The sequence below is a fragment of the Aricia agestis genome, chromosome 8 (genome assembly GCF_905147365.1).
Source record: "Aricia agestis chromosome 8, ilAriAges1.1, whole genome shotgun sequence".
In the NCBI taxonomy this organism is placed as follows: Eukaryota; Metazoa; Arthropoda; class Insecta; order Lepidoptera; family Lycaenidae; genus Aricia; species Aricia agestis.
In genome coordinates this window covers 529,110-549,560 of record NC_056413.1, presented here as the reverse complement: position 1 = coordinate 549,560, position 20,451 = coordinate 529,110, and the positions used below count along the sequence as shown (strand labels likewise).

Below are 20,451 nucleotides of genomic sequence, written 5' to 3'. Positions count from 1 at the left end.
TATCTAGTGACGAATGAATGAATGAATCATTAAAATATAATTCGTATGAAATGTTATATACTGTGTAGTGTATACTGTATAATGTTAGTAATTATTTTGTGTACAGACTTAAAAAAGTACTCAAGTTTAGACTTTACATTCGAATGCTCTCAGTATGAAACCATAACTAAAAGAGTACTTAAAAAAATTAAATCGACAAACAAGATTAGGAAAGTATAATGTAGTGTAATTTTAACAAAACCCAGATGTTACCCAGACTTGATAAAATGTAATTCGTAGTTCAGGAAACAAATTATGTACACACATTTTTTTTTTTAAATACGGCCCCTCACTTGGGACCTCTTGTTCCCCTTTCAGTAAGAAGGGACAATTAATTGCTTTTTTGAAATTATTACTATAACAATTTGTTAGGTATTAATTACAGATAATTTTTTCTCTACACTTAATCATTATTTCTGTTTTCATCGATTTTATATCTCACTTATGCATTTTATATGTACACACATATTGAAGCACATTTAATCAAGATTATTTCACTTGCATACCTATTCCTTGCTTACTAGGTTTTGCTAGCTTTAGACATAACTGGGTGAGGTTAAAACTGCGTTTCCTAGACTGTACTGTGCGAATCTGTGTTATTGTGGCCTACAATAACTGAATAGTAAATTTATCTTCCAGATAGGGCTGAACACATTATGGTAAAACTTTAACGGTAATTGTTTCGAGATTAACGGTTTTGTGATTGCTAGATTTAAGTAAAAGTTATAATTTATCATTCTAACTCCTGATAAAAGGTATTTATGTAATAAATTACTTACTTCATTTTTAAAATTGCGATCTTATAGTTAGTCGCGGTGTGCACTTTTTTTGAGGTAAAAAAATGTTAAACTTTCAAACACGTGATCTGATCGAAAATTCGTAAGAATGAAAAAGAGCCAGTAGACCACCAGCACTGAATGAGAGAGGAAGTATACCCTGCCCTTTCTTAAATGTTTGCTTACTCCTATTCTCTGAAGAAGTGCAACCGGTAGTTTAAAATATCATTATAATACTAGACGTTTCACGCGGCTTCGCCTGCGTAAATGAGAATTTCACAGACAAATTAGCCAATAAAAATAGCCTATGATCCTTCACGTGGACTACTTTTTTTCTGTGCTAAATAACATTAAAATTGCTCCAGTAGTTCGTGAGATAAGCTCTTTCAAATATTTTTTCTGGTTTTACCACATTTTCCTCTGTTTCTTTGCTCCTATTGGTCTTAGCGTGATAAAATATAGCCTATAGCCTTCCTAGATAAATAAGCTATCTAAAACTGAAATAATTTTTCAAACCGGACCAGTAGTTTCTGAGATCAGCGCGTTTAAACAAATAGACAAACAAACTATTCCGCTTTATAATACTAGTATAGATAACTATTGGTAGGTCAGTCAGGTCACCTGACCTGCTGAATGCTAACCTTCCCTGGACTTCTACGAATATAAATATATAAATATGAATAATATGTACTAAAATTAGCTAAATCAGTCTAGTTCTAGATTTTAAGCGAGAATAAAAAAAGGTAATGTATTTTTATTTTCAAAGATTGTACCAACCCTATACATTTGTATTAACTTGTAATTCTGTATAAAGTATAGAGGGGCCCAGCTGTGACACTAATACGTCGTCCTGTGACTGACGACCGCAGATGTAGTCTCTGTACTATATTACTCTGTGCCCATTAACGCCTCCGTGGTTTGCGTGGCTCTTGACTCGGTGATCGTGGGTTTCATTTTGCGTGATGTTGATGGTTGTTCACCTGATTGTCTGATAAGTAAGATGATCCATGTGTCGGATGTTCATGTAAAAAGTCGGTCCCGCGCCTGATCTCTCACCAGTCGTATCGGTTGCCCGTTCTACTAGATTATGAGATTAGAGAATGCTCTTGTGTATTACGCACACACTTGGGAACTATAGAAACACTATAAAAACAGGGCACCGTCACCACTATTATTATTATCTGTGCTCATGACCACGTTAGTCGTATCTGTGCTATGTTACTCTTTGCCCATTATCACGGGCAGCGGTAATAAACTTGGATAGTCTGTAAATGTACTTTACATAACCCTTGATGGATGTGGACTAGTGGTTAGACTTTAGATAGAAGGACTTTGTAAAAGAGTTAAATTATGGCACTTATGTACGTCAAGTCTTATTTGTGAGAATGGCTGTTAATTATTTATAGTTAAGAAGTAAATTATATATATATATATTTTTTTTTTAAAGAAGGCAGGTCACTGTAGCCCTGACGTCACTGCGACCCATGAGGATCTATTATGACTCCTTCGCACTAGAGTATCATCCCCAACCCAATACTGCTCATAAATTGAATTATATATAAGTAACACTTTAATTATTCTGTTAGCCTTAGCAGAAGCTAAAAAATGAAATGACGGAAGTTATCAAAATATGACAGAAGTTATTTTATTTAATCCTAGAATTATAATATCCTTTTGTTCGAAGTTCTGCTGACACCAAAGTCAGGCCGGTTTTTCGTAAATGTGAGATTTAAACTAAACTACAGTAAATCCTAAACTATAAGGAAACTTAAATGGATATGGAGCGATCATATAATAAGAACATAAAAACTCAAATGGACTTAAGACATTATAGAATGGTATCCAAGAAATGGCAAAAGACGGAAAGGGCGCCAAATCAAACGATGGGAGGACGATTTACCAAAAGGATGGAGAAGGCTAGCTCGTAACAGAGAAGATTGGAAGAAACTAGGGGAGGCCTATGTCAAAGGATAACCTGACCAACAAAATGGTTGCTGATTAGTGATTAGTTTCAGTTTTAGTTTGAAGTAAGTTATACAACAAGTAACAACTGTATTTTTAATGTTAAGTATATCCTGTAAAAATTTAAGTGGTCAGTGAATAAAGGCTTTTATTATTATTTTTATTACTGTAATCCAGGCAGCCAATCATGTACGAAAGACGTATGAAAGTGCAGTAGCGAAGTTATAAGCATCACTCGCACGAGCAAACTTCAGCGTGTTTAAAATTTGTAGGCTTAGTAATAATGGAGACCGCTGACTAGAGAACTTCTATTTGAGGTAGCGCAGCCAGGCGGGCCCCATTTTTCATACAATTTTTAACACAGCTATCGCGCACTCAGTCAACAAATGTACGGAAGATGCGGGGCGCCCCTCTGCGATTCGTCAAATGTGCGCTATACTATTGCACTTTCAAGTTTATTTAAATTAAAATTTTGCATCTGGTCTTTAATTAAGATCGTAATATATTTACCTTAGATCAAAACTCAGACTTCCTTAGTCTTGACCATCTGGTGCTATAATATTCTATTTTTTTTTACAATTTTATATTAATTCTAATCTCTAGTAATTAATACTTATTTCCGTTTTTTGCCAATAAAGTATAAATAATTTGTTATATTTAAATAATTTGACAACAACATTTAATCACTATGCTGTTATATTCACTCTTATTTAAATATATTTGTTTATAAATTGTTATAAATTATCATAATATTTTTATAATATCAATTTTGCTACAGAGAAACAAATTTTGTGGGTGAAGATTATTGTTATTCTTAATCTGGTTACAAAAAAGAAGCTTATTTTAGCGAGCCGCCCTAGCTTTATGTCTAAATTCTCTTGTCGCGGTGTTGGTTGCGGCTAGACAGATTGATGAAGTTTTGTGTGCTCATGGGGTAGGTCTGAGAATTGTTTGTGCTTGAAACAACTACGACAAAATAATGTACCATTGAGGAAATTGATTCCCAGGCAGTTGAAAGACCAACGTCCTTTGGTCGGAAAATGTCTATTCAATGTTAATTGTGATCTGTCGGCTGGGTTTGACGTAACTCGAACAAACTACGTAGGTCCCCCATCTGCCTAGGAATTAACTTCTCTGATAGTACAACTTTAATATTCGTGAGAAGTTCCCGAATAAAATTTGGGCCAACATCACTGCTTAGCACATAGAAATTTAAGGGTTTCCTTTTTACGTTTAGGTACATTCCGCTATGTATACCAGGGGGGTGAGCCAAAATCTTTTCGTTTTCGCTTTGTTATAGAATGGCCGATGAAAATGTATGGAATTGACATAAGCGTTCGTTAATAATATGACGTTGACGTTCGACTCGTCTAATGTCAATTCCATACATTTTGATCGGCGATTCGAAACGAAGCGAAAACGAAAAAGTTTCGGCTAATTGGCCTGGTATTCATTCGGCGCCATTTTAAATTTAATTTAAAATTATATTACCTACTCGAACATAAAGTTACTATTTTACAGTACACGTTTATTGTCCACTATCGTTAAGTGTCAACTCCTTGTGCACGGACCAGCTAAAAGCACCTTAACTTATTCAAATCGAGTAGAAAGGACAATAAATATATCGATCTGGTTTAACCGATGTTTTAACCGACAGTTAATCGTTAAACCGTTCAGATTACAGTTACACAAAAACTGTAAATAAGCAATTAAAAAGCGTTTAAATTATACGCGAATTTGTAAAAATTGTTAAGTGTGTAATGTAAAACATATTATTAAAAATAAATTGAAATAATAATTTACATAATAATACATATTTAAATGACAATACAAACATTACTTAATAAATTTGTATGCAGGCATATAGTACAAATATCTTTTAATTCTTTAGATGATATTTTCACTTGTAATATACTTCTGATCACTGTACGTATTTTAATATTTACCTTATATTTTAGTCGAACAAAAATTCTGCACCTAACTTCTCCCATTAAGGAGTGATTTACAGGATAAAAACTATTATTCCTTTCCCGAAATCCAAACTTTTTGAAAGGGATATAGGATCATTAGAATTTTCATTTATTGAACTTAGATATTAAAAAGTAACATACAGAGAAATTCACACTTTTAAATACACATTTTTAATATTTTGATGTTTATAGAAAAACGCACCGTTTCAAGTATGATAGTGTAACAATGTTGGTCGTACAATTAGCTCGTCATATCGTGTCCACTGTCAACAATGGCGCGGACACAATCGCTAACGGTATAGCCGCGAATACTTACACGGCCTGCTGCCTCTGCCCTGCTGGCTGACAAAACCTAATTGTACTGGTTAAAACGACAGCGACTTGTAGTCATCTATGTCGCTATTTACCTTTTTGTACTGTTGTTGTTATGTTATAACTTACGTTCGGTTCTATCTGTATCGAAAGTCTCTTATTAATGTCACTCGGTTTTAGATCTAAAACCGAGTGACATTAAGAGGATACCACAGCAGCTAGAGAAATGAAAAAAAAGTACGTGTAATATCTATAGCTGTCTCCCTTACCTCAAGCCTATACCGCAGAACGCGATAGAGACAACTGCAGAAAATCCAGAAAATCAACGATTCGTTGTCCCCTGATTCCTTCTCCAAAACTTAACCGATTTAAGTACTTTTTTCATTAAAGATTAAAAAAAGGCTTGAGCTGTGTTCCTATGTTTTGCTTTTTTTGTATAATCTAGCCAAATCTGTTTTCTGGACGTTTGAACACAGTGGAAAATCTGGCCATTTTTTTGGGTTTTTGAACGTTCATATCTTATTTAATAATTAAATTATGAAAAAAAGGAAAACATAGGGACATTGTATTAGTGGCCGTAGATATTCAGGAAAAAAATTATAACTCTACTAGCATTATCCAGGGAGGAAACAGGGGACAGCGTTTGTATGGGAAAAATGGCGGTGTGGAATCCTCTTAATAAGAGACTTCACATAACAACAGCAGTACAAAAAGGTAAATAGCGACAAAAACAGTCAAGTACGTGTCGGGCCACGCGCATTATAGGGTTCCGTATAATGAGTACCGCTAGTTTTTGATAATTTTTGCATGGTCAATTTACAACATGTTTTACACTACTAACAACATCATCTCAGTTACATTCAAAGGAATTTGAACGAAAAGTTCCTTTATACTTCGCCGAATTATTTTTTTTAGTTGGTCGACTATTACTCAATAACTTATGAAGTATTCTTAGCCGTGATAGTTTTCCTTTTAAATTCAGCATATTTCCTACTCCCGTGAATTTTTCCCATTTCTAGAAGCAACCGTTTACCTGGTAGAAGGGGAGACACTCTAACGATGTTTTCCACTTTAAAACTACATATTTCACAAATTGATCCCTAAATCGGAAAATGATCTTTAAATACTTAAAAAAATCCAACGACACCCCACACGGTCGGGTAGACGCAAGAAAAATATCATAATATTTATATACCATTTTGCCAGCATCATCTGCATTCATGCCGAATTACAGCTTTGTAAATCCTAAAGTCTCTGAGCAAAATCGAGGACAGACAGACGGAGAGACAGACGGACAGACGGACGGACAGACCCAAACTATAAGGGTTCCTTGTTGACTACGGAACCCTAAAAATGTGTCGTAATGACGCCTCCTGAAGTTAGCCATTGATGGGTCTGTATAAACAATTATTACGAACATATTAAGGGGCATAGTTGTCTATGATTAATCATGATATTCGATTCTGCAACGCTATAGGTAGATGGAATGAAAGAGTGGATGGTAATCATGGTAGTCGATTGAATGAAATCTCTAAATATAAGTATTTTAGTAGACACTACGACAGTATTTTAGTAGATAAGACGACAAACTTGGGCCCGATTATTTATATGCCTTGAATTTTGCCTGAAATGCAGACCTATCACTTACGCATGAAATAATATTATGTTGCGATCTAATAGCCTGTAATTGAACCGACACTCGATATAGAGAATCGGTCTCACTCCCATTTTTATTCGTGAACAGAGCACCTTAACTCCATGCCCTCGTAAAATAGATGTTGATATAATTACGCGGGAACCGAATTCGTAACTCGACGCCCGCGCCACCTTGTGACCCGACAGGTGCGAGCGCCCAAATGTCACGTCTTTGTTGCAAAGTCGGAGTGACATAGGTCAGCAGACAATGTGCGAACTGCGATGATGATGATTGTTACACTTTCAGGTTGACCAAATGTTTGTGAAGATGGATTAATGGATGCTATTTGCCCATGGATATTATATAATATAATATGACATATTATGTGGAAAGACATTTATATTATTATTTTTACAGTTATAATTTAAGTTCTGGATTCACATAGAAGGCTTCTATTTCTAATGCTTTGCTTCCGTGGAATTACGTTCTTATAACTACTTTCTTCGCGCATTTCATAAAGGAGGTTTTTCGCGCATTCAAGACATAATATTTTAATGACGATTAAACTACAATTTAATAAAGAGTTTGACAGACAATGTAAGCTCTATGAGCTTAATGATTGAATGCTAAATCTTCATTTAATTACAATTAAGCTACAAATAATAAAAACTAAGGAAAAGTAACTCCGTCAAAAAACATGCTCCACAATACTTGTCAAAAAAGTGTACCTTAGGTACATTTCAATACATTTGCAATATTTAGGTGACCTTGAGCGGTACTAGGCTGACGTTACATGACAGATCAAAAGGAACCAAATTTAAAACGGTAATAGTATGGGAGTTACGATTCCTTAGTTTTTATTATTCGTAGCAATTAAGTAATTAATGTTGGTCTCTGAATGCGACAGCGCGAAGTTAATTTTAGCCGGTAACATCTACAGGCAAAACCGTAAGAGAGACACAGAAATGTATGACCCTTTATGAATGTTCATGTCTTGTCTTACTCCGTGTGACAATATACTGTATGATTCATATATTAAGCAAATTGTTTTTCAATAATGATTAAATCCAAGGGCAGTAAGCAGGTGCTGGCGGTAACATTAATTCGACAATGTTTATTGACTCGGTAGTCTCGTATATTATGTACACTGTCAGTGAACTGAGGTGCAATTAAAACATAAATTTTATACTCCCACTGCGAATTTTAAGTAGATGTAGGATGCAAATATCATTTTGCCATATTGTTCTGGAAAAAGGCTTGAGAGTCCCAAAGAAAGATTTCCCGAGTGAAGAGTTCTTATTTCTGACATATATTACGAGTATGTTACGCCGATCTTAGAAACGTTGAACGTTGAAGTTGATAATAATTGCTACAACGTTTTCGGGTGTGACAAGTAAATGTAACCGTATATACCTATATATTGTACGCGTAGATGTAAATAAAACGAAATCTTTTTTGAAGGGGCTCTCAACAAACACTACGACATGAGAATTTTATATGTAAGGAGTAAGGATACGAAAGTGCACAAAATGTTTCGCATTTCTTTGCACTTATCAGAATTGAAGAAAAAATTACGTGCGACAAATATATTATATTGATTTTTCATTAATGGGTAATCACTAATCAGCCTGCCTTGAAATGGTAACAAAATATATTCATACATATTAAATAATACTTGAGAAACATAATCCGCCTTCTGACGCAGTCGGGTTAAAATTTTGATATCTTTTGATAGAGATTCATCACGATCATTAGAAATTGACAATATATCAAATAATATTTTAAATATCCTCAAGTTGATAATAATTCATCCAAATTCCATTTCATTATTCGCGTCATTACGGCGTGTTCCGAAACTATCAATTCTGACTCAAACGACTTAACCCAAATCAGTCACGACTTCATTTAACATTCTAATAAATTATGACAGCCATAGTTAGCATTTTTACAAACTACACGTGACTTTTACCCACGCGAATATCTACCTTATGGTCAAGGTTGGAGAGTTCATCAGAGTTTTTAATATCGGTCTATTAACATAAGAGACGCCGCGTTTTTGACAAGGTGTATTTATAATCAGTTTAATCAATAAATTCAGTGATCCGTTACCCAGGTTTTGGAGGTATAATTTATTTTAATAACTACGTACGTACAGTTATTATCGTGTTAGTGAAATTACGTTGTTAGATTCGTGGTGGCCCGTCCCGATTCAGATATGGTCCAAACCATGTTGCTAGTCACAAAATTTTATATACTCAATTTGACATTTTTAACAAGGGAATTAATAGAAATACAACAAAATTAGCTGATATTTAACGTATGTTATATAAACATCTATTTTTAAGCTAATAATTGTATTATAAAGGCTATTAATAATAATTATAGAGTGCTATAGAGCCTTTTATACTATCTTGATAATCTAGAAATTATTCTGGCAAAAGAATAGTAGTAGTAGAGGTTTATTAATGTTTATTAATACGAACTTTAGTATATTATCTAACGAATTTGTCTTATTCATACTTTCTGTACAATTGTACTATCAGGAGAAGTTGATTCCTATGTAGATAGGGGACCTACGTAGTTCGGTCACGTTACGTCAAATCCAGCCGACAGATCACAATTAACATTGTATTGACATGATCCGACCAAATGATGTGGGTCTGTCAACTGCCTAGGTAAGTGATTACTTACGCTTGTACTATTGAGGAAATTGATTAATTTCCTCGATAGTACAAGCGGCAATTGGGTACCTGAAAATATTTGATTCAATCCTTTCCAGAAATTTGTACTGTACATGTGACCTTCAAGCCTCAAAAAGTGTGTGTCAAGTAAAGTTTTGTTCGTGTGATAGCACAGTTAGGAATGCGCTGTGTCGTCTCTCGTCACGTTTTGGGTCACCTGCGCAGTGCAGACTTACATGTCATGTTAGTGACATAATAAACAGAGATAGAGTTAATCTCCATTATAATATTATGCTTCTATGAATGTCGATTATAGTCATTGTCGCTAATCTAATCTATACTAATAATATAAAGAGGTAAACTTTGTTTGTTTGTTTGTTTGTTTAATTGTAATGAATAGGCTCAAAAACTACTGGACCGATTTTAAAAATTCTTTGACCATTCGAAAGCTACATTATTTACGAGTACCATAGGCTACTTTTTATTTTGGAAAATATAGGGTTCCGTAAGATATTTCAGTTTTTCGGAAACAACCAGAAAATTTACTTATTTTGCGTACGCTGCCTAAACTATAAAAGATAGAACTATACAATGTTCTAAGTAAATGTAGATCTTATAAATATCTACAAAAATGTCCGCAACACACTATACCTATCTATGTCAAGTGAGGCACAACAACCATTTTTTTATTTAAAAATCTTGATTTTTATTGATCTACATTTAAACGGATTTATTTTACTCATGCTAATAATCCTTATCAAAATAAATTATTTCATCACTAAGTACAGTTTATGTAAAATATATTTGGTCGTTGAATTATTAAAATTTGATGTTTGGTTTAGAAGTTATGGCGAAATTAAAATATTGCGATGTACGCCCGTTTCGAAGTGGGCGCTACCAAAGCGGCGATGCGCTCGCGGGAAGGGTATCACTATACATCGCCCGCGTAATTTAGGAATGTCACGGAAACCATACATTTTTCCGCAAAAAAGAAACCTATGTCCTTTCACGTGGTCTATTCTTCATGTAAATAATGTACCAAGTATTGTACACATTGAAAAGGTCTGCAGAAAACACGATAGTATATACGAATAAGGATATCCCACAATAAAATTTTTTTGTCATTTACTTTTAACTTCAAATAATGGCAAATTTTCGAAGTGATTTTAACCAATACGTAGGGTATGTTATTCGAATATTCGAATACTCGTTTTATTCGAATATTCGACGATTTTATTATTCGAATATTCGCCAAATTATTTTTCGAATAATTCGAATACTAAAAATATTTTTTTATTTTTGTTTAAAACATAAAATTAACATGGAATAAGAACATAATTAAGTTTATTTCAGAAAAACAATATTATTTATGAATATTCTACATCTTTAATGATCTAACTAATGAGTATACGACCATTCATTGACGCCGTTGACCATGTTTTTAGTTCATTGTTGTTCATGTTCATTACGCCAGAAGGATGTATATAAAACAAACTCAACAAATAATTTTTTATACGCCTTTCTGGCTTGAAGCTCGCGATTTGATCTATGATTCGACAAGTTGATAAAAATTTGCTATTCAATAGCTTTACCATGGCAGTCCTCGACTGATAACAGTTAGTACAGTATCAAAAAATGATATCGATGGCTCCTTAATAATATCATGTTATTGCAGTTATCAAACTTGTTATTAAATTCACCAGCTCGAGGATTGTTTCACCCTCCCCAGGGCTTCGTTCTTATTAATTTTTTCTCTTTGTTGTGGGGTTGGTTTTCTAGTGGCTCTTTTTTATAATTTCGACTTTCGAGCCACATTGACACAGGTGAAGCCGACTAGTTGAACTAGGTGAACGTGGATCGAAATAAAAAAGACGGGTAAGCTGGCTTAGTATTAATGAACAGATAATTATCATAACGTCGAATATCATATTATTATTTAATCTCAAATGCTGCCTAGCAAGACTTAAGCATAATCACATGAAAAAAGTAAAAGGTGCTACCATCGAAAACGGTTTACACTTTATAGCCTTTCTTTTATAATTGCCCATCTGTAACCTTAAAATAAACATTTTTAAAGTGTTTAACAATAAAAATTAACTAAGTCATTTATAAAGATTTATGTTGATAAAAGTAAAAATAAGAATTGCCTACTTTATAGTAATAACAAAATAGGTTGTACATGGTTGTACGAAGCTTCTTGTTACTTTTATTCAGAGTTTTCAGCATTTTTCAATATTTTTTAATTATTCGAATAATATTCGAATTATTCGAAGAATTTTGTAAAATATTCGAATTATTCGAATATTAAATATGTCGAATAATAACATTCCCTACCAATACGGCAATAATCCTTATTCAGTTAAATACTTTTAATAATTTATTGATTATGGCCCTTTACAGCATTTTTTTAATGAAATAAGGGGGCAAACGAGCAAACGGGTCACCTGATGGAAAGCAACTTCCATCGCCCATGGACACTTGCAGCATCAGAAGAGCTGCAGGTGCGTTGCCGGCCTTTTAAGAGGGAATAGGGTAATAAGGGAGGGTAGGGGAGGGAAGGGAAGGGAGTAGGGGAGGGTAGGGAAGGGAATCGGGTAGGGGATTGGGCCTCCGGTAAATTCACTCACTCGGCGAAACATATCGCAAGCGCTGCTTCATGCCCGTTTTCTGTGAGAACGTGGTATTTCTCCGGTCGAGCCGGCCCATTCGTGCCGAAGTATGGATCTCCCACGTATGAAAGCGTATAAAGCATATTATGATTTAAATTTTATTTGAATATTTTCGAAGATATTACAGATTTAAAAATTGCGGGACGTAGCTTTTGCGGCAGTACCGACCAATGCGGGCCACGGGTAGTAATGAATATAAATTAATTATTTGTCAAAACTACTGAATCGATTTTAATAATTTTTCTGTGACATAGGCTGTAATATATTTTATACCCGTGCGAAGCCGGGGCGGGTCGCTAGTATTTTAAATAAATCTTGAAAGTACATATAATATTATCTATTTTATGAATAAAATGTTTGTACTCGTATTGATTAATGATCATAACTTTGTCATTTGGTACTCGGTACGTAATTGAATTTTATTTTTAGTAGACTATGTGCTGTAAAAACTAACTTTTCTAATTTTATAAACTGGCAACTTAATTACAGATTTTCAGAAAATTATACATTTTTACTTTTATAATAATCAGTTTCGTAATATATAATAAATAAATAATTAAAAAAGATGCCTCAAAAAAAAGCAAATTAAAAAAGGGAAATAATGCGCCCCCTGCGACACGATTAACCCCAATTGAGAAGTTAAATATTTATACACATACTAGCTATCCCGGTGAACTTCGTGTCACTTTAAAACCTTCCCTGGACTTCTACGAATATTTTGAGACTAAAGTTAGCCCAATCCGTTCAGCCGTTTTCGAGTTTTAGCGTTAGTAACACAATTGGAAATCCATTTTTATATATATACTAGCTGTCCCTGTGAACTTCGTGTCACTTTAAAACCTTCCCTGGACTTTTACGAATATTTTAAGACTAAAATCAGCCCAATCGGTTCAGCCGTTTTCGAGTTTTAGCGCGACTAACACATTTGAAAATCCATTTTTATATATAAGATATAGATTTATACAAACGCAACACAATATTCAATTTGAACAATAAACGCAAGTTCGTTTGCCTATTACAACGAGGTAGCGGTAAAATGTAGCCTAAATACCATAATTTAAACGTTGTAGATGTTTTATATAAATATATACTTATATAGCTGTCAAACGCGTAACGGACGTCTGAATATGTTCATTACTTTTTGATTGACGATTGTGGCGAAAATTAAAGTGTATAAATATACAGGAAGAAATCGTTAATAATAATAATTCTTGCTTAGAATAGTCAGATGAATCGCTTAGACTTTTTGGATAACAAATGTATGAGTCCTATCTGTTATAATTAAACCAGTGGAAGTTATTTATGAGGTTTATTTTACTGAATATTACTATTAGTTTTACAGAGCACAGCCACCATTTCTGTCACGGATAATAGAGAGAGAGACATAGATAATAAATACAGGACATTGATAATAAACGAGTACACATATTCTTACCACAGACAAGAGAACTTACTTTATAAATTTAAACTACAACACTATCAAGTGATGTAAACGTATTGGTCTTGCCTATGTTCTCAGAAATCTTCGTTTTACTTATATAAATTAACTGACGATGTCAGAAAAGGTGCCACCGGATAATAATTACTTACTATAATATTATTATCATGGTTGCTGTTCAACGCTACATAAAAATATTGAGATGCAAGAAATAATAAACTTACGAGTTATATTTACATAGTTTAGAACCTCAACTAAAATCAAGGGAAAATAAGGAACTTTATGGGTGTTATTATTATTGTTTAGAGTAGATAATTTATATTTATTATATTTTTTCTTACTTTTGGTTCTTAATATTATCAGCAAACTTTTTGAGGCATTTTAGCACCTTGCATTATCTCCTACTAAAACAATAACACAACTTCAACTGAAGTCTTTGATGTAACGGCGTAAAGGGTAACAAACTTTTGGGATTATCGCCGGTTCAGTAACATCAGTTTTTATTCCCTGAGTACCTATCTAGCGGGCGGGCAGTGTCCTGCCCAAACCGAACAGGTTTCGTAACGGGACTCGACCTCAATACTTTTTACCGGTACAGGACTTCTAGATGAATATGAATTTTGGAGTTTTATGTCTCTTAAAATATAGCTGGAAGTTTCTATTCGTCTGAAGTGGCCTACGAATAATAAAAACTTTTCTTTTTCGTAGGAAGTGGCTTTGCCATCTAAGAAGAGGATTGGTATCTAATGAAAATGATGTACTTAAATTATGTATCTATGCTTCATTAAATTCTAAAGTTACTTTAGTTTATTTTTAAAGTTAGTTTAAACCAAAGAGAGACAAAACGGCAACTTGTGAGGCTATGCTAACTTGAATTTTCAAATAGGATGACTCGGCTTGGGACTTAGCTATAATTCTATACGGTTGTAATGCATGTCTGGTCGCTGTTAAGCATTTGTGTATTAACCCAAAAATGTAGAATTATGAATGCAGTCTTGTTCTAAATGATATAAAGAACATAACAGCATTCATAACTCAATACTTAATTTCTATGTGGGATATACAAATGCTTAACAGTGTCCATCTAGATCTCGTCTCGTTTTAGTATAAACTGACTCATGTAACCTAGATATAAGAGAAGTATAGAGATGTTGAGACCTGCTAGTGGCGAGCGCTCTCCATGTACGAAGTCCCGCGGCGCCGCACCACGCACACTCTGCCGCGGTATTGTGGTACCTGGGGATCAAACAAAATATACATTAACCAGCTGAAAAATTGAGGATCCTACAGTTAGTCAATGCAAACCGCAACGCAACTACGCGTTTAACGTGCCGTATATAACTAGGATTTTTTCTATTGCGGCGTATTTTAGGCAAAATGCCCAGTAAAAAAATAAAAAATCTTTAAAATCTAACATAAGCTCATCCATATAAAATTTGATTTCAAAACTTAATCACAATTAATATATTATAACGTATCCTAAAACGTGCAAAATCAACAAATACTGATTCTTAGTATTGACTTTTTGTACAAATATTGACTGTGATGGTATAATTTGATGCGTCATGTAGAAAGTAAGATATTGTATAAATCAATACAATATATTATCACTTTTACTTCACTTTTGATATTTCGCTTTGTCATTAATTTACTTTTTGAATCATTGATAATTTTCACATTCGGTGTTTTAGTTACGTCTACTTTTATTATTTCTGTGCAATGTCCAATTAAACAGCTGAATAATATAATTGTAAATATATTTTGTAAATACATATTGGATGGTTTGATAGATAGATAGAAATTTTATAAATAGCTTTTTTAGCGCATTAACACATAAGCAAAAATCTTATCAATAAGATACAATGTTTCTCTGGGATATTTCATTTAAACTAATACTTAAATCTTATGATTTGTATCTCAAAATAGTTTCTTTACTCAATCATAATCCACTCTACATTAAATAAATATACATAATATCATAAAAAAATATGAAAATCCTTTAAAAAGAGATTCACGGAATCCTCTTTCAAAGTTTTTTTTTTGTAAATACGATCCTTCGTGTATGAGCATCCAACAGAAGCCATAAGCTCGGAATGTGTGAATTGGGTCAGATATTTTAATGTGTTCAGCGTTATTTCACACCTGACAGAACCTTTATGCTGACGAGATAAGGATCACTTTCCTTGAAGCTTCGAGGAAAATAGGATAAGGCGTACCTACTACATCCTGCTAACCTGGTGCCTGTTAAGAGAAAATGACGTCACTGCACTTATAAATACCCTTAAACAAGCATAAGAATGTTCGGCACGGTTACCATGGCTTAGTTAAAAATCGGCGTTAAATAACGTAAGAGATTCTGCCAAATGAGCAAAACTGGTGGTCTAAGGAAGGAAGTATTTTAAACCAGGGAACTTGCAACTCCTATGGTGTAAAAAAATTTTACTGGCCGTCATTGTGGACCGTTTGCTTTTGGTGGATCAAAAATACTGACAAATGCAATAAACCTGTTCAAGTTGACACTGAAACACTTATTCAATAAGTCCCAGATCCTTACCGTCCATACCTTACTAGTATTATAAATGCGAAAGTGTGTCTGTCTGTTTGTTACCTCTTCACGCCCAAACCGCTGAACCAACTTCCCTAAAAATTAGGCATGGAGATACCTTGAGTCCCGGGAAAGGACAAAGGATACTTTTATCCCGAAAAATGTACGGTTCCCGTTCGATAAACTAATTTTGGAGCAACGGAGTTACTAAGTGTCAGTACTAAAACTCGACTAAATAAAGGCAGAAACTGAAATTAGTGATGAGTTAAGGAATTATATACAATTATTACAGGTATACATGCAGCATCCTGCTTTGACGTCACACTTTCTTCTGACTCAGTTTTACGCAACGGCAATTTTTTGATTCACCAGTTTACCGTCGGTAATATCTTCATCCTGCTGACCCAGATATTGTTCTGAGAAAGGCTCTACATTCGGTCCTTCTTAGGAATATTCCATTTTGAATGTAGTTTAATAGCGTTTGGGTTTCATTCAAGTATCAATAAAATTATATTTGTGACTCCTTGGCTTATCTACCTAACCTACATGTAGATATAATAAATCTTATTTTACAGAGAAAGGTAAAGGAATAAGAACTATACGTTCTTTTCAATTTCTTTGTGAAAAAAAGTGCGTCAAGAAAGTGAAGAAATTAAAAAATGGTAACATCGTAGTGTCATCCCTTTTTTCTTAGATTGATTTGAAAGGGATGACACTACGATGTTGCCACTTTTTAATTTATTCACTTTCTTGACGCACTATACATAGTCTATTCTCGTTAAGAAGCAAATATTCTCATTAAAAAACATCAACGCGTTGTCAAACGACTCTAAGGCTTACACCGATTGTACCAAGTAAGCAGTCGTTACAGATGCGTCATAGGCTAAACACGGATGACGTCACTCATCTTAACACGAACAATGATAGTTTTGTAGTAGAGAACATGCTCTTTCAGAGCGAGGAGGCACAGAAGGGGGGAAAGGGGTGGGGGGTAAGCTCGGAGAATCGCCAACTTAGCGCTTACTTTCACTCGCTATAAATATAAAACAATGTTACTTTTTATGTTCGTGACACACTAACACACATACGATAGACACCTCAAAATCAATTTTATGTCGGATAATTGTTGTTACATTCGCTATATTCGTAACTAATTGAGGAAACTTTCTTCTGCACATTGCACATGTGGTAAATATGAGTGTAAAAAGAACATTCTATACTTGGTATAAGCAAGGGTAGCAAATATAACGAGATAATATTATATTAACTAAATAAAAAAAACACAGCATTAACATAGATTTGAATACGAAGACCATTTTAGAATAAAGTCATGTTAAGTTAAAATTAATCATCAGTGCAATGACACTGAGACCGAGTTCAAAGATGTTGTTACCAAATTGTAATAATTTAAGATCCTTATAAATACCACCTTGCTATCATCAATTTACGACATCAAGAAAGAAGAAAGTTAACCCTTTCTCGGTTAAGTTAGTTACTTTTGGCTATTATAACATGTTTTAGCAAAATAACCACACTGTATTATTAACTGCAATCTAAACAAATACCAATAATATAATTAATATGAAATTACACATATTACTCCAATATAATTATTCCATCTCTAAACTTTTCCATACCATTACTGGAAAGCGTTTAAAATTGTGACGTAGCGCCGCAGCCTTAGCGCGTAGGCTGGTCTTGACTTTGAAAGGAGGTTTCGCGGCCAGGCGGCGGGCGGGAACGGGCGGGGGCGGGCGGCGCGGGGGAAGGGGCGAAAGTGAAATGTCTTTGAGAACCGCGCAACTGGGTGAATATTGTTTGATGGCTCTTGGTCTAATTCTTATTGAGTTGAGCATTTCGGCTCTTGGTCTAATTCATATTGAGTTTATTTTTTAATTCTTCGGCTTTGGATCTAATTGGTAAAAAGTTTGTTCGAGTGGCTGTTACTCTAATTTGTATTAAGTTAATTTGAGTTTATCGATATTAATATCCAGCTTAATTAAATATTTGTCTAGTGGTTTATTTCTATAATAAAACCAAAAAAAAAATATTGCCAGAATTACATTTTGGAACACAATCACTATATTTAACAACATAATAATAATTAATAACATTATATCTTCAAAATTAGGTGTCAACTAGAGTTTTTCTAAATTACATTACAAACTTAAAAACAACAAGTCGTTTTAAAATAACAATCAGCGACTGTTGTTTATGTATTTCAGATATAAATGGTAATGATGGGAAAGATGTGATTTAAAATATTAATACTTACCACATTAACCCACTGAGCCGGCCAGAGCACACCAGTGACAGATGGTTTATATTCATAAAGTACAACGAAAGAACTATAATAATATATATAAATAATATCAGATCTCGTAGCTGGCTTTTTCTTTTAGATTAGTCATGAGAGAAAACTTATTTTTTTAAATATTTTTTATTCTATAATACATAAGAGCGTTATGTCAAACTCTTCATTAAAACTGTAGTAATCCATCATTAAATGTGTCTGAGTGTGGCAGTGAGACTTCAACTTGATCCTGCTTACCTCTAATGTAGCGTTTATTTTGCAATCTTATGTCACATGTAAGTGGTAGTTGATCAATTACTATAATTAATTAATAAATGTTCATGACATTGAACCAATAATATTATACCAATAATATTATGGTTACCTACAAGTTACAACATAGCTCTAGAAGTCTAGACATTGAATGATATAAAGTTCAGAGCTTTCGACGTGTTGCCAATATAATCTGTTTATGACTGGGTAATCATGACTGGGTCCTTAAACATACATTTGATGGACATAATGTGATAAGAATTTCAATACTAATGTTATAAATGCGAAAGTGTGTCTGTCTGTCTTATTACCTCTTCACGCCGAAACCGCTCAACCAATTTTGCTGAAATTTTATATAGAGACACTTTGAGTCCCGGGAAAGGACATATGATACTTTTTATCCCGGCAAAATGTACGATTCCCTCGCGATAAACGAATTTTGGCGCAACGGAGTTGCGGGCTTGAAGCCATAATGTAGTATGTGGACAGTGGACATGTTAGAAACTGCTCAGCGGCGGAGAAAGCGGCGCGACACGTCATTGTTTCCCGCCGCCGCCATCTTGGATTAACAATAATCGATAATTATCATCCGTTATTAATGCTGCAGCCGGGATGTGCATTATTTGCCCAAATTACATTAACTGCCAATCATTTCATACTTTGTATAGTGCTAATCATACTTTAATCACGTACTTAAGCCAATCAAATGTTTTTTCTAGGAGTTTATAACGTCTTGTAACAGAATTAACCACTGCTAAACATTCCTCTTTGCAGAGTTAGAGATTACTCATTTCAATCGATTTGTTTGAGTCTCTATCTTGTATAAACTTTTAAATTAGTAGAGTTGCAGTACACTTAGGCTGCGTTTCCACCAGAGACGTGTTGCGAGGAATGTGTTTTTGAGAACCAATAGAATTGCTTTATTGACGTGAGCTTGTCACGACGTCGCTCAGCGCAGCGATGCTATTGGACCTTAAAAACACATTCCTCGCAATACATCTCTGATGGAAACGCAGCCTTAGCTCTTAAAATTTCAATTTTAATTCGACATAAGCCCCATACATTATTTATCAAATTCTTTATTAAATAGAAGCTTAATCATAATTTAATGTCTGTAAGTACGGCGGTTAGATCTGCATAATATTTTATTAACTGGCTCCACCTGTGATGCATACATATCCTATAGCACTAGGAACATCTTAGCTATACCACAGAATATATATTAGTAGTACCAACAGAAGGCCAACTCGTAAAAATAGTTTAAAAAAATAACAACTCTTGCTGCGATACTATAAAGTTCAAATTCCGACCGCGCAGTGCTAGGTGCCTACAATTATATTTGCCTACATGTGCGCTCTCTTTCTATCGCGTAAGAGGTACCCTTTCTGACGAAATCAAGATTGTCACCTTTTAGAAAATAAAATAATCTTCTTTTAATTACTATAGCTACTAATAGCAAACTTTTTTATAGTAATAATAAGGTAATAATCAAATTTTAGTAACCCAACGTATATTTTATAATAGTTTTATATTCGATTATAGTGTAGGAGCTGGTCAGGAATTTTTTACAACTTAAACATAGTAACTTGTGTTTATTTATGTGTAGTATGCGGTTTGTCTGTAATAAATTGGTTTATTTGCTAAGTTTGTGTATTTTTTTATTCTTCTAAAGTCTTAAATTACTTTATTGAAATATTTCTTTGACTTTTTTCAATTGTTCATATTTATCAGATTAATAATGATTCTGTCACAGCGGTTAATTCAGTACGTAGATATATGCGACGAAAAAATCTTGCGCGCGCGTCACCGCTCGCTTGTGAGTCCCTTGTGATCTGCCCCTTTAAAGGGGTACTTACA

At 34.0% G+C, this 20,451-nt stretch overlaps 1 protein-coding gene across 1 annotated transcript in view; it reads right to left on the bottom strand.

Moving 5' to 3' along the window:
• Positions 1–20,451, bottom strand: part of LOC121729444 (ichor) — a 53,026-nt gene that overhangs the window by 18,761 nt on the left and 13,814 nt on the right. The window contains exon 2 of the mRNA XM_042117961.1: positions 14,642–14,719. The gene's annotated coding sequence lies outside the window, so the exon portion shown is untranslated. The remainder of the gene's footprint in view (positions 1–14,641; positions 14,720–20,451) is intronic.